Here is a 15703-nt window from a genome sequence, read left to right as displayed (position 1 = left end):
AAGCAACCCAGTGCTTGAAAACAGTATCTAGGCAAACCAGGGAGTAAGAAACAACAAGAAATCCAACCCAGAAAGCTATCTAAGCAATCAAACCAGAAACTAAAGAGACAAGACCTCCCCAACGGAGTCGCCAAATTGCTATCACGCAAGTTCCTAATTGCAAATAAGAAGTGGATGGTGAGAACCTACTTGGATTCCAACGCTAGTGTTTGTCAAAGAGATGTCGCCCTCGTTCCTTTGCCTTGGCCGGTCACGATCCCCACGATCTCCGTGATTGGACACCTACACATGTAAATAAAAACACGAAAACAAGCATAAAATCTAGTAGATGCAATTATATATCAGTCAGAAAAGATATAAATCAACATCCAACATAAGACAATGAGAGTGGAACCATAATGATAGTCATCTATTATTAATAAATAACAAAGAAGAATACAACCATTGTTCTGACGTCAAATCCTCCTTTGGCTGGGTAGTCAGCTACACAAGTCTTGCAAAGCTTGTTGGGATGAGGATCAAGCCTCTCTCTCTTTGGGTGAAAAGAATCTCCTTACTTAGGTTTGGCCTTATGGGTGCAAATAAGGCTCTTGCAGCTTCAAACTCTCTATCACTATGTTGGAACTAGAACTACTGTAACTATGACTAGCTTGCTCAAGGCATAGAGGAAAGCTTTTATAGATAGAGAAGAAAGAGATAGGATCAACCACATTATTCATGGGATTGGCTTTATCACTTGGAAACTTCCATGAAAGGTGGCAAACCACTTTCCCTTCTATGGAGATTCGAAGCCAAACCATCATAGCTCAACATTGATTCAGTTGGTGAATGGGTTGGAGAGAACCTTCGGGAGCTTGTTGGTTAAAAACTTTACTCAATTCGGTTGGCATGAGTGCGACTCTGGGACAGAGCGCCAATGGCGCGCCATTTTTAGAGGATTTCCCTCATTGGCGCGGGCAGTGAACTGTGAACCCGCGCTAATACAAAAAGAGTTGTTTTCATGGGTATTTTGCAGGAGATGTCTTCAGGGAAAATGAAGCTCATACTTAGAGGAATATGATGCAAGTGGTTTCAAGTCATGTCACTTCTCACAGGTCCCGGAATGAGTCCTCCAGTGTGTGGGTGAGGGGTAATAGGGACGGTGACAAACGGTGACAAATTGATGTGTAACACTCTGCCAAGACAATTTTAATGGATGTAGTGGTAGCTGATATCCTACCAAAGTATGGAATGCTTCTATCTAGATCTAGGGGTGCAAAGCTCCAAGGATCTTTGCAGTTAGACATGTCCTATGCTACCGTCTCAGTATTTGGCCAACCTAAGAGATTGTACCAGGAAACATTGATGAAATATGTGGTCAGCAGTAAAGAGAAGCCCCGAAATTTCCCCATTTATTCCATGCATTCTGATATGGATTCTTTCATCCTATACAATGCTGAAATTTGTCCCAAAACTGATGACAAGGTTCTAGAATCAGCACAAGGAAGAAGCATAAATGAAGGATCCACTGCTCAAGATTTAGAAATTGTTGAAATAAGTGATGCAACAAACAAACAAGGAAAACCATATGAGTTACAAAATCCAATCTTGCCTACTAAGCAAATTTTTAAAATTCCTAATGCTGGCTGCAATCAAGAAATCCTATGGTGTCTAGAATTTGATGGATCAGTGAATAAACTAGGAGCAGGGGTAGGGATTTGGATACATAACATGCAAAATGATCATGCTGAAGGAAATGCATACAGATTGAATTTTAGATGTACAAATAACATGGCTGAATATGAAGCCCTCATACTAGGACTCAAATTGGTTAAAAGTCTAGGAGCAGCTAGGATTTCAATTTTGGGAGACTCTAATTTGATTATTCAATAGATGAAAGGAAACTTTGTCACAAATGATCTCAGGTTAAGAGCTTATAGAGGGGCAGCAATTGAAATACTTAATACCTTTCTAGAGTCACATCTTACCAAAATTTCAAGGAACCACAATTTGCACGCTCACAGTTTGGCAACATTTGCCAGCACTTGTAAGCTACCATTTGAGCCTAATCATCATTTTACTGTTGAAATTAAACACAGACCTGTTGTTCCAGACAATGTTAAAAATTGGTAGGTGTTTGACAATGACACTCAAATCAATAATTTCTTGACATTAAAAGAAGAATTTTCCAACACAAACATAGACACAAGCATCATTTGTGAAGATCAACAAATAGACAAGATTGAAAAACACATTTCAGCTAAAACAGCAAATCAGATTTTGCATCCAACAATCTTTACTAGCAAATAATTACAAGAGCTGAAACAAATGGACTTTGATGAAACTGTTGAAGGAGATATTGAAGTGATTGATTTAAAGGATAATTTTTTACCCACAGGCTTGACTCCTTTGGAGGATATTTTTGACTCTAATGATATTCCAAGAAAGCCAAAAATGCAGCCTTTAAACGCAGAAATTGAGGACTGTAATATAGGCACTGGACAGAAGCCTAAAATGATAAAATTATCCAAAGCATTGTCACCTGACCAAAAACTGAAGTACATTGAGTTGTTTAAACAATTTCAAGATGTTTTTGCATGGAGCTATGAAGACCTTAAGTCCTATGATACTTCAGTGATCCAACATACAATACCCTTAAAAGAAAATCAAAAACCTTTTAAACAAAAACTTAGAAGGGTCAATCCTGTCCTCCTTCCCCTTATTGAAAAGGAAGTCAAAAGAATGTACGAAGCTGGAATAATTGCACCCATTAGATTTTTAGAATGGATCTCAAATTTAGTGCCCACTAGGAAGAAAACAGGAGAAATAAGACTGTGTGTTGACTTGAGAAACCTGAATAAAGTCTCCTTAAAAGATCACTAGCCCTTACCCAAGATGGAACACATTCTACAAAGGGTAGTGGGAGCCTCAAGAATTTCACTACTAGATGGATTCTTAGGCTTTAATCAGATCCTAGTTCACCCTGATGATCAAGATAAAACTACTTTTAGAACACTTTGGGGAACTTTCAAGTATGTAAAAATTCCTTTTGGAATTAAGAATGTAGGGGCAACATTTCAACGAGCCATGGACATAGCCTTTGCAAAAGAGATTCATGATTTTCTAGTCATATACCTTGATGACCTTACTGCTTTTTCCAAATCAGATCAAGAACATTTAGAACATTTAAGACAAGTGTTTTTAATTTGCAGAAAATATGGCATATCATTGAACCCAAAGAAATCATTGTTCAGCCTAGAAGAGGGCAAACTGTTAGGTCACATAATCTCAAAAGATGGCATTAGAATTGACTCAGATAGAATACAATCTATTCTCCAAGTTCCTCACCCAAGAAATATCAAAGAACTACAAGCTTTTTTAGGAAAGATCATTTTTCTAAGAAGATTCATACCCAACTTGGCTGCACTAATAAGATTGTTGAACAACATGTTGAAGAAGGATTCGAAAGTCAAGTGGACAATAGAAGCTAAGCAAGCTTTTGTAGAAATTAAAATAGCTTTAACTAAAACACCAGTCCTCACAAGTCAGAAATTTGATAGAGACCTTATAATATTTTTTTTTTGCATCTGAAAATACTATTGCTACTGTCCTATTACAAAAGGATGACCAAGGATGTGAAAAACCCATTGCTTTTTTTAGCAAAGCACTTAGAGATGCACCTTTAAAATATCAAATCATGGAAAAACAAGCTTATGCCCTTGTAAAGGCCATCAAGGATTTCAGAGTTTATATTTTATACTCTCATGTAATAGCTTATGTGCCAAATACTGTGGTCAAAGATATTCTAACTTAAGAAGGAATAGAAGGAAAAAGAGGCAAATGGATAGCTAACATCTTGGAATATGACATTGAAATCAAACCAACAAAGCTGATAAAAGGACAAGGATTAGCCAAATTGATGACTGAAACCAACTTTCAAGCCCTTGACATCAATGAACTGGATAACGAGCAGGAGATGGCGACTCCAAAAATCAATCAAGCCTTTTTACAATCACCTTGGTATGCTGATATAGTCTATGTATTGTTAAACCTGCAAGCTCCTCCAGGGTTATCCAAAACTAAAAAGAGATTTCACAAAATGAAGGCTTCAAAATTCTGCATTATAAATAATGTTTTATTTTGGAAAAATCATGAAGGCATTTTACTGAGCTGCCTAATAAAAGATGAAACTGACAAAGTGCTTAAAGAATTTCATGCAGGGGACTGTGGTGGACATTTGTATTGGAAATCAACTGCTGATAAGATCCTAAGGGCCATTTTTTATTGGCCCCCCCTGTTTGCTGATGTAAAGAAATTTGTAGTTTCTTGCCATAAATGTCAAATCTTTGAAGGCAAGAGAAAGTTGTTACCTTTACCCCTAAAGCCAATTTCCACCGAGAGACCATTTCAACAATGGGGTTTAGATTTCATTGGGGAGATTCACCCTCCCTCTTCTGGCCAGCATAAGTGGATTTTGACTACCACAGACTACTTCACCAAGTGGATAGAAGCCATCCCTTGTAGACAAGACAATGATTCAGTAATCATGCAATTCCTAGAAACCAATATCCTATCTAGATTTGGTTGTCCGGAGAAGATTATAACTGATAATGCTGCTGATTTTAAATCCAAAATAATGATCAATTTTTGTCACAAATTCCATATTACCTTAGGCCACTCCATAGCCTATTACCCTCAAGGTAATGGTCTAGTTGAATCATCCAATAAAAGCTTGATCAACATCATTAAGAAAGTATTGGAGGAAAACAAGAAAAACTGGCTTAAGAAGCTTATCAATGCACTTTGGGCAGACAGGTTGACTACAAAAAGATCCATTGGAACAAGCCCCTATGAATTGGTTTATGGCATGGAGGCTGTGTTCCCTTCTTCTTTAGGAATCCCTGTGATAAAATTGCTGCAAGAAACACAAGCAGAACCAAATGACATTCAAAGGAGAATCAATCAAACAATTCATTTACAGTAGACTAGAGAAGAAGTGTATCAAAGATCTCAAGTTCTACAAGAAAAACTTATGAAGATATTTGACAAGAGGACAAAGGAAGAGGATTTTTTCATAGGAGACAAAGTGCTTAAATGGGATTCCAGAAGGGAAGATAAAGGAAAACATGGGAAGTTTGACTTCCTATGGAAAGGACCTTTTGCTATTCAGGTTATACAAGGAAACAACACCTACTTTTTGAAAAGCTTGGATGGTACAAAAGTAGAAGATGGGCCAGTCAATGGTCGGATGCTCAAGCATTATTTTGATCCAATTTGTTGAGATGACAAGACTGTAATTTGTACATAATAGTGTCTATTTTCTGCAGGTTATTATAGCAATAAGATAGGGAATAAGATGCAGCAAATTTTGAGAAAAAGTCAAGGAATTGTGCCACCTTTTTGTATTACATTTTGAGTTGATCAGAAGAATTAAAGAAGAAGGCTTGGGAGCTGAAAACATGATGGCAAATACTCAGACAAACTATTAAAAACAGAGCTGCATTTGTTTGAATGAGTTACAAGAAAGGTGTATATAATCCAGGGATACAGTTTTGGTTATTTACAGCAAAGGAAAAATTTCACGTTGCAGCAAGAGTTGAATATAAGGCTATCTGACCTATTGTTCTTGGCTTTTCACCAGAAAAAGCCATCCCCAAGTGGAGCCACTGTTAGGTTCCTATACCAATAGGTGTCATATTTCATGATTGACTGTTAAAATGCCAAATATGTTCATTGCAAAGGTTCCATATTTTCAAAAAATAAAAAATTTTAAAAAATGAAAACAGGGTATGCCCTAAAAGAAAAATCAAAGGGCAAAAAGAATGAATTGGTCAAAAATAAAGAAAATGAACCCCAAAGAAAAGACCAAGAAAGTGTGCTAGCCCAAAATGCCACTACTATCCTATTTTTGCAAAGAAGTTCAATATGTTCAATCAGTGACTTCTGTCACACTTGATGGGTGGCCAAATAGCTTAATCTTGGCTAGTCCATGGTTAAATTTCTTGTTTTAGAACTAGAGAATAAGATCTGTCCAAACAGTTCAAGCTTGGCAGATAAGTAGTTAGGTAGAGAAGCAAGGGTGCTCAACAGTTAAATCTGAGCCCCTGGAAGAAATAAGGGCAGACTTAGATAGGAGTGCAGCTAAAAGAAAGAAGAAAGTAAGGGTTTGCTAGTTCAAATGCACCCAAGGAAAAAGGAAGAAAAAATGTTAGGTATATTAGGCTGGCTAGGCAGTTTGATGTTGCAGAAGCAGGTTATGAGCAGTTTTGTCTTTTTGAATATGATCTATCTCATGGATATCATAAGTGCCATGGCAAGATGGCTGCAAAACAAGTGAAGCATGACTAATTTCCCTCCTCATTTCTCCAAGAACATTTACTAACATCCCCACAAGGACATTGAGATCTGCTCAATGCTCCTAGTTCACTTCATTTCGTGAAAAAGACTAAGTGAAACTCTGTTTTTACTTAGGACATTGAAGCCACATTTCTTATGTAAAAAGGTTTTTTCCATTATGCTAAGTCTCTAAAACTCATGACTTCAATCCTTTCTATTTTCCTAAGCCTAAGTTTTATCTTTTAAACTTAATATCTTGATCAAACCTACCTTTCATATTAACAAGTTCTAACTTTATTATATAGTTCTTATATAATGTTTTCCCTGCCCCTATTATATGAAATACATAAAAACCCCGAAATTTTTAATATCCCGCCCCAGGCTTATTTATAGCCATATATTAATGTTAAGGGGGTCTAAGGTTTATCCGAAACGTTATGGACAACCCTCCCTGTGCACGCATATAAACCTTGGATTTCATTTAACATTTGGTTAAATGAATAACCAACACGCAGACCCAACCAAAATTTTAATACATTGCAAAACCCCGCAAAACCTTATAAAAAGTTGAATTATCGCACGGGTCCCCACGCCGTACCCCTTTGCCAACTCCGTCCACTCTCGACCATCCAATTCGGGCTTTCCCATCGGACGACCCACAATGATATCGGAACCCCTCTGATGACCGAATGTTAGCGCCTAGGAAAATAGAGGTTTTGCTGTCGTACAAGAACCACGTGGCACTCGCCCGATGCTATCGTGACCCCTCTGCCCAAAACAGCCTTTGTCCAAAAGCGGTGCAGAATAATACCATATACCGCCCCTCGCTTCCCTCACCGACGTCATCTGCCACCTCACCTCCATGTCATCCGCCAAGTCAGCCTCTGTACCCCCACTACACGACAAATCATATGTCATGCTGACGTCACCCGACCGAAGCACGCCAAAACCCACCAAAATCAATTTTTTGTCAAAAAGGCGTAAAATGTCGTTTTTTGTTCATTTCTATTTGTTTCTTCTACATGACTTTTGCATGTTGTTTCATGTCCAAAGCAGCATTTTGACTACACAGTCCGCCACCCAACTAGATTGAGTCCACATCTCGGCCCCTTAGTCGGTCCGCCACCTGCATTTCACACAGGGCACCCATTAAAACAGGTATTTATCCAATTTTTTCTCCCAAACACCCTTTTTTCTAGTTTTCTCTGTAAAATTTGCCAAAAACACCCAAATTTGAATTGAAAACGTTGTGCTGCCTTCAAACCTGTACACCAAAACCTCTGTTTGTGCTCATTTTTTCCAATAAATCCCTCAAACTCTGTTCCCCACTGCAAATTCACCCACCAAGCTAAATTCAAGTCGTTTCTGCATGCAATTTCAACAGAAAGGACCCAAAAGTGTTATTTACCTACCGTTGCTGCATAAAACCCAAATTTCAAATTCAAAATTACAAAAGATTGAATAAAGGAGGCTCTAGTGGCCCTCAATGTTGCCCCCCTCAATGCACCACACAAAGAGTTGGAATGGTTGCCCCTTGCTGACAGGGATTTCTAGATTAATGACTTAATTGGTGATAAGCCTCACCTCCAAGAAGTTTGTGAAATTAGGAATAGCTACCGTAGCAATGCTGATGTCTATGGAATTTGGGAGTCCAACATGCCCTTATACTACCTCCCCTCAGTAAATGTGCTCCCTGATATCATCCATTTATGCTGTGCCAATTATGACCCCACTCAAAGAGTAGTTATGGCCCCATATGGGACTATCTTATTTTACATTACCCCTGAATCCATAAATGAGATGCTGCACTTTAAGCCAACTCAGCCTCTAGCTCCTCTCTCCATGGGATTCTTGCTTGACTAAGGTGCCAAACTACCCAATTCAGAGATAATCAGAATTGCTTAGTTATTCATGAGACCAGATCACCAACCCAGGTAGCCACCTCCTTTTAACCAGGTCTGGTTCAATGAAGCTGGAAAATTCATTACTGACATGATATCCTACATCTTGGGATTTAAAACAAGTGAGTATGTTGATGAGACTACCTTAGTTTTGATGTCCATGTTTACTCCAGGACAGCCCCCTGCTGTTAAATATGATTATGCCACCTTCATAGCTGATAAGATCCATGAGCAATTTATGAACCTGGACAGAGAAAGAGTGTTTAAATACACATCATACATATATCATCTGTTGTTGTACAATCAACTAGATATTTTTCAAATTCCCCTTAGAAAATTGGATCTCAAAGGAGAGCGCACGTCTGTAATCTTCTAGACCTCAGTATTCCATGAGGTCCATAACTCTCCTTATACTTATTGTGAATTCATTGACCTGTTCATACATCTAGCCTCTTCTTTATTGATGACAACTCCTCCTGCCAGACTCTCTGGTGAAATGCAGAAATTTTACATCTCTCAGAGGGCTACAGTATAGGTGACTGGTACTTTTACCAGAATCACACTGAGATCAGGATATATGGCTGTGAGTTGTGCCCCTATAAGCTGCCAAAATATGTGCCTATGGGACTGTTTGCCTTGGAATACTTCAGGCAATTTATTAGCTCAGATTTGACTCATTTCTATGCTGCCAAGAAAAAGGCACAGCTCAAAATAAGAAATCAATTGGGCCCTTTTGTCTTCAATAAAATGGAAGCCTGGGAGGAGGGTGATAAGATTTTAGGGGAGCAACTTAAGTTGAAACAAAGTTTTTATTGGGTACCTTATGACCCTAATCATTTCATAAGTTATAGAAAAGTGAAAAACAAGCTAACATCATATGTTCACCACAAGATCCCTGAAATTCAACAGTATGCTAACCAACAAGAATGGGTAGCAGGCACATTAGTTGAAGAAATTACTGAGGAAGAGAAATTGGAAAAAGCCATGAAAGAGCTTGAAAAAACTCTTGAACTGGACTCTTTTGGACAGGTATCCTTCAAGCTGCCTCAGCACACAGGAGTTGATACATCTTTTTCCGGGACTTCTCAGCATCCCACACAAAAAGCCAGCACAGGGTTTGTAAAGGGCAAAGAGGTAATAGGTTCAGAGCAGGACATAATGACAGACCAGCCAGCTACATCAAAGGAACAAGGCCAAGGGCAGGTTCCTCCAGCACAAACAAAAGCACCAGAAATCCCTGTGCTACAAAATCCTCTAAATGAGGAAAGAGGCAAGAAAAGGGACAGACAAGAAGACACACCAATCAACGGTTCTGAAGAGCAACCAGGAGAGAAAAGGCAGAGATTGAACCCCCTATCTGAGGAGGAATTCATTCAGGAGACTATGGACAGTCTAAGGGAAGAAAGAGTGGTCAGCCAGGATACATCCCCGGTCACTGAAACATCGGCCAGTTCACACAGGCAGGAGATTGGAAGACAACATAGTGTGGAATTCTGTTCTGCCAAGCCACAAAGCAAGCAAGGCTCCAACATTAAGAGAACATTTACTGAAATAAAGGAAAAAAATGAGCCAATAAGAATTCAACTTTATAATCACTTGCTGAAGATGGCCCCCACAAATCAACAAAGGTTAATGTCAGCATATGACATTCAAGAAGGAAAGATGATCCTAAGTAATTTCAAGCCCAAAATGTAGCAACCACAGTCAGCTGTTGATTACATCAGGAACAATCTGGAAGTATTAGCCAAAGACATCCAGCTAATGGACCAGATTGAATTGCATAAGCAAACATGAGAAATGGTATACTCCACATTGGAAAATAAGGCATTATTGGCCCACAAATTGCAGAATTCTCTAAATAATACCTCTGCCCAATTGGAGTTGGAAAAGGCTTCCTCGTTAGCCAAGGATAACAGAATCAACACCTTGGAAGAGATTATCATAGAGCTAGGACATGATCCCAAGGATGCCAAAGGCATCAATGCATTAATAAAAAAGAAGGAAGAAGACATTGCAGCTCTCAGGATGCAGCTCAAGCTGCCCATTACCATGCATCCCCAAACTATAGAGATTGTTGAACAAAAATCACAGGAAGATATGATGTACCTGCTAATGAAGATGAATGAGAGATTGGCAGAAACAGAGCAGGCATTGGAGAAGGCAGTAAAATAAAAGTAGGGAGTGTCGACCTCCTAGCCATCTCAAATAACTCCAATGGTTACAACTGCTCCTTCTACAGTCACAACAACAGTCCCTCCTACTGTCCCAGCATCACAGCACCAAGTACTTCAACAACAACAGCAACAAGCAGCAGCACTACCATGACTACTGAGGAACTGATAAAGGCTATAGAGGATCTAAGACTCCAGGTATTAGAGTTAAAGGATGCTAAAGAGAAATTGGCCAAGTTGGAAATAAGTTATGATAAATCTAAAATGACTATGGTAAAAAAAACAAGGGAGGTAAAAGCATTGGAAAATAAAGTAAAGGCATTGGAAAAGGACCTCTTATTAGACAAACCTCTGGGAGAAATCAGGGGCATTTTGTGGGCCAATATTGGCCAATCCATCACTGATATGTGGACATCAATACAGATAGTTCATGAGAAAATTGATTTGGTGACAGTAGCTCAAGAAGAAATTCAAAAGGCCAGGGATTCATTGGGACACATGCCCGAACATGCCAATAGGCTAATACAGTTTTTGAACACCCACACCAAAGAACAGCTGGCGGCACTGGATATCAGGGATAGGACAAGCACCATCCTAACAATTAAAAGGGTTCTGACTATGAGGAACTTCATACAAAATCTGGAGAGGAAGTGCCAAGACATGCAAATGGAGATAAATGCTTTCACAGAGAAGTTTACAAATTTCGAAGAAAAGGGTCGGCCCAGTTTATTAACCAATGACTATAGACTGATGACACATGCAGACTATGTACACAGGTTGAATACATATTTGGATAATCAACTCACAACATCGTCAAGTTCTGCAGGAGAGAAGGCACTCCCATCTGGACAGACCCTGTATGACAATTTAGAAAATTTGTTTTAATTGAACATGAAGTGAGACATCTTTTCACAGTCCAGCCTACTTTCTTCAGGTACACGGATGCTGATGAAACTCTAATAAAAATGCGCAGACACCAATTACCAGATGACCAGTGGTGGCAGAGTATGCTGGAAATTTTGTAGGTATATTTCAAAGTTTTGTTTATTTTTTCCATAACACATCAGATATCATAAAGTGGAGAAAGGAGCAGATAAAAATCACGCTGGGCAATGATCTATTAAAGCGCAATTAAAGCACCCAAGAAAGCAATGCCAGCAGCGCGAAATGTCATTAAAGTATCCATTGGCCGACTCGCTGAGCAAATAATCAATGCATCTCACCAACTGAGCGGCCAACATAGCATCTCTTACTTCTGCATTCATTTCTCCCTGTTTTCAAGATCATTTACTTCTCTTGTAGAGTAGGTGAAAGAAGTTATTGCAAAGATATTATCTCATTGAGATATTTTGTAAACGTTTTGTACAAATACCTCCCTAAGCTAAGTATTAGGGGTTGGTGATACCATTCTGGAACTGTGCTGTAAATTTGAGAACTCTTCTGAATAAAAGGTTGATGGAATGCTTTGTTGCTGAACTCTCTGATTGTGGAATTGATGGCAAAGGACAATGTTGTAGAATTCTCGAATTATTTCATGGATCAATAAGTCTTTTTAACTCATGTTTTACTGTTTCTGTGTTTTTTATATCATTTATATATCATATTCTAAATTACAGAGAAAAAGAATAACTCAGAACTTACTTAACTATACTCTGTGTTCAATCTCTGTTATTTTTTATGTTTTCTTCAGAATTAGCATAAGCAGGAATTCTTAACTACTCTTGTTTCCTTGTTTCTTAAACCTTGAATACAACCAAGGAATTCTTAACTGCTCCCTGGTAGCATTCATCCACTTTCCCTCTGTTAGCATGATGAAGGATTCTTGATTTCCCTTCATCCCCTGACTCCATTTCACGTGATTCCATCTTACAATTTGTTCCATGGTAAATTACCTTGCTCTGTAGTACCTCCCTCTACCAAAGAAACCATACCTAGAGTAGTTCATCCTCATAGACTCCATTAGCCCAATGGTCTGAACTTCTCATATTTTGCATCATTGTTCTACTAAATGTCACCATCCAAAAATCAAACAAACCTTTGCACTTCATAACTAGCCTAATATACCCCAAAACAAAGCTACATCATAAAGAGAGAGCCCTCTCTAGCTGTAGATGGGCTAGAATCTGCATATTAAAGATTGGTTAGTGGTTACCTCGACTATATTCCCCTTTCTTATAAAATTTTTGGGGAACAACCTGAGTGATAACACAACTGCAGTAACTATTTCATAATTTTTTCCTTTGGATTAGAACATATTATTGCAGTAGTATTGTTATAGAAAAACAAGGAGGGACATGAATAAGCTATAGCATTTTTCAACAGAGATTTAAGAGATGCCTCCTTGAAGTATCATATCATGGAAAAGCAAGAATTTTCTTTAGTAAAGGCCCTGAAAGATTTTAGAGTGTATATATTATATTATCACATATTTTCTTTTGTTCCAAGTGTAGTGGTAAAGGATAACCTCACTCAAGCTCATCCAGATGGAAAAGGAGGCAAATGGATAGTTGTGATTTTGGAGTATGACATTGAAATAAAGCCTAAAAAGCTTATCAAAGGTTAAGGATTAGCCAAATTGATGATGGAGTCAAAATTTCATTCACTAAACATAAATTTTGTAGTTGCTCTTGATGTACAAGAAGATATGGCAACTCCATAGGTATCAGAGCATTTTCTTACTTGTTACACTAAAAAATGTCACCTTGACTACTCACAGTTAGTATGGCTCAAATCAACGGTCATGCTACCCTCTTAGGCAAGTCTCATGCCTCTGTTATCCATCTCAAACTCAAAGAAGAGAGAAAGTCTTGTAAAAACTATGTTTATCTCTGGGGTCGCAGGTTCTCTTTAGCCTTACCTGCGGGGACGCTGACCATGTTCACAAAATCTACGTCCATGGACGCTCTGTATGTTAAGGGACAGGTGCGTCCCTCTGTAAAAGGCAAAATGCGCGAGTTTTATCTTGAAAAAGTTACTTGTGGTTACTTCTAGAACATTCTAGAGGTCGGTTTGATGAAATGGATGCGCCTCCAGTTGGTTCATGTATCTCTATTAAGGGGGAACTTATCCCATCAATAAGGGAGCTATCCCACCCAAAGAGGGGGATGATCCCATTGATAGTGGACCTGAATAACCTCTTTACAGCACTATAAATAAAGACATTGAGCCAGAGGGAGGAGAGGTTGGAGCTATACATTTTCTTTGGGTAAATGCTGCAGGATTTAGGTCTTCCATTAGAGCCTTTGTGAGGAGAGATTGTCTTCACTTGATTCTACTTGGGAGAGGGTGAGCTTTGTCAAAGTAGAGGAAAACCCTTGATGGACCCTGGGAGGAACTTTCACAACACCAAGGCCAGGTTGTAAGAGTTTCTTTGTTTCGTTATTAATACAAACTGGTTTATTTTTCTCAATAGCTTGTGTTAATGAGTTATTTCATGTGTTCGTTGGTCTGCATGTTGAATATATGTTTTATTATATGAAATGCAAGTGCTTGGTAATTGTTTGATTGTTTGTGGTTGCAGGAATTGACTTGAAGGAGGAGCTCATCCGGATCGTCAAGAACGGACTTCAACAACAGCGTTTTGGAATAAGGTAAGCCTAAACACTTGTAGTTTTCATGTTGTAAAAGGTGTATTTAGAGAAAGATCACTCCATTTTGTCTTGTTTGTCATTAGAACGTCTTAGACTTCTAGGAAGGTCAGTCGTGTCCGCACCCTTGACAAATTCCGTGTGACAAATTGGCGACTCTGCTGGGGAATCCATTAATGTGAAAGTCTTTTCCTTTGTGTGAACTTTGCTCTGAGAAAATCATTTTTATTTTCTGGTTTTTGACTGTGAGAATTAGTATTTGGGTGGCTTAGCTTTAGATTTAGTTAGATTTGGTTTTTCTTAAATTTTCCAGAAGGACGCACCCTCTGAGTACTGCACAGTGCGTCTTTGGACGCGCTGTTGCCGTTTGCACAGAGCGGGCCCGCGCCTGTTCTAACGGGTTGCCTGCGTCTTCCTGTAAAAATTTAGGAAAACTCGATTTTTGCTTTAATTGCTTTTAGATTTTGGTTTTTCTTAGTGTTTTATGCCCAGATCCTTTAGTACCCTGTCAAAAATTTTCACCTGAACTTGTTTCATTAGCATTCCTGCTTTTAGCTTTCATCAATTGGGTGTTTTGAGTCTCTTTTTTGAGAAATTCTTAATTTGATTTCCTTTGGTCATTACTTGGAGGTTTCTCTCAGTCTTTTCACAATTTTGCATCTTTTTGCTTTTGTTTTTGCAAAAAAATTTCCCCCTCATTCGCCGGGGGGGGGCTAAATTGTGTATGAGTGTTAATCGCCTTTGAGTGTTTTTATGTTTTGATCTTTGGAACTCTCACCCAATTTTCTCAACTTGCACTTGATTGGTTCTTAGATTACATTGGAATCGTCTTGTGTTTGAGAATTCTCTTGCATAGATCACATTTGCATAATTAGAGTTCTCAGTTTCAGAATATGAATGAAAAATGTGCATAGATTACATTTGCATACTTTTCATGTGAATTGTGCATAGATTACAATTGCATAGTTTACATTCTGAAAAATCAATCGTAGATTTAGATCAGCTTTCTTTGATTTGAATTTACACAAAAATAAAAATAAAAATTGGTTTGGAATTGATTTGCATTAGTTTTTCTTGATGAAATTAGTGCATTAGAGAATTTGTTAAATTTTCTCTTAATGATCAATTTTTTGCATTGTTGGAAGTGAATGGAAACTCTCTCCTTACTCTAGTTAGGATTCATCGAATTGAAAGGATTGTATTATCATATTCGATTGCATTCAGTTGAGTCGGGTCATAACACCATTGGTTTCATCTCCATTTACCCATTTGAGTAATAACAGCCTTAATAACACAACGCTTAATTAAAATTCATCTAGTATTTTTTACATTTCTAGGGCTCTGAAGCACCAACATAGCTTAGGCTAGTGTCTTGGAGTAGGTGAGTACTTAACTCTCCAAGACAGTAAAACCAAACAAGTAGTCGATCTTGTGATAGAATCAAATCCAATTGTTACATTTACACTCTGGGAAAGCTCCTCTTAAAGGAGAAGCACGAGCTCGTGTCCGAACCAGTGAGGGGATCATTCCCCCCTCGTTGAGAACGACGCCAGACAGTACGTATTACAAACGGTAAACCGCGGATTAACCATTGTCGAGGAGCCAGGGGTCACTTATCGGTAAACCTTGGATTACTGTCAAGGAGCCGGTAAGGGGATTGAGCTTGCTACTCTGCCCTTGCGTGCTGTCGGAGTTTAGACTGTTCCCCCAGGTGTACTTGTGGCCGTTG

The sequence above is a fragment of the Pinus tabuliformis genome, chromosome 8 (assembly GCF_031772625.1).
Source record: "Pinus tabuliformis cultivar Carrire ecotype Pingquan chromosome 8, CPIR1, whole genome shotgun sequence".
NCBI lineage: Eukaryota > Viridiplantae > Streptophyta > Pinopsida > Pinales > Pinaceae > Pinus > Pinus tabuliformis.
This window is presented reverse-complemented; position numbering follows the sequence as displayed.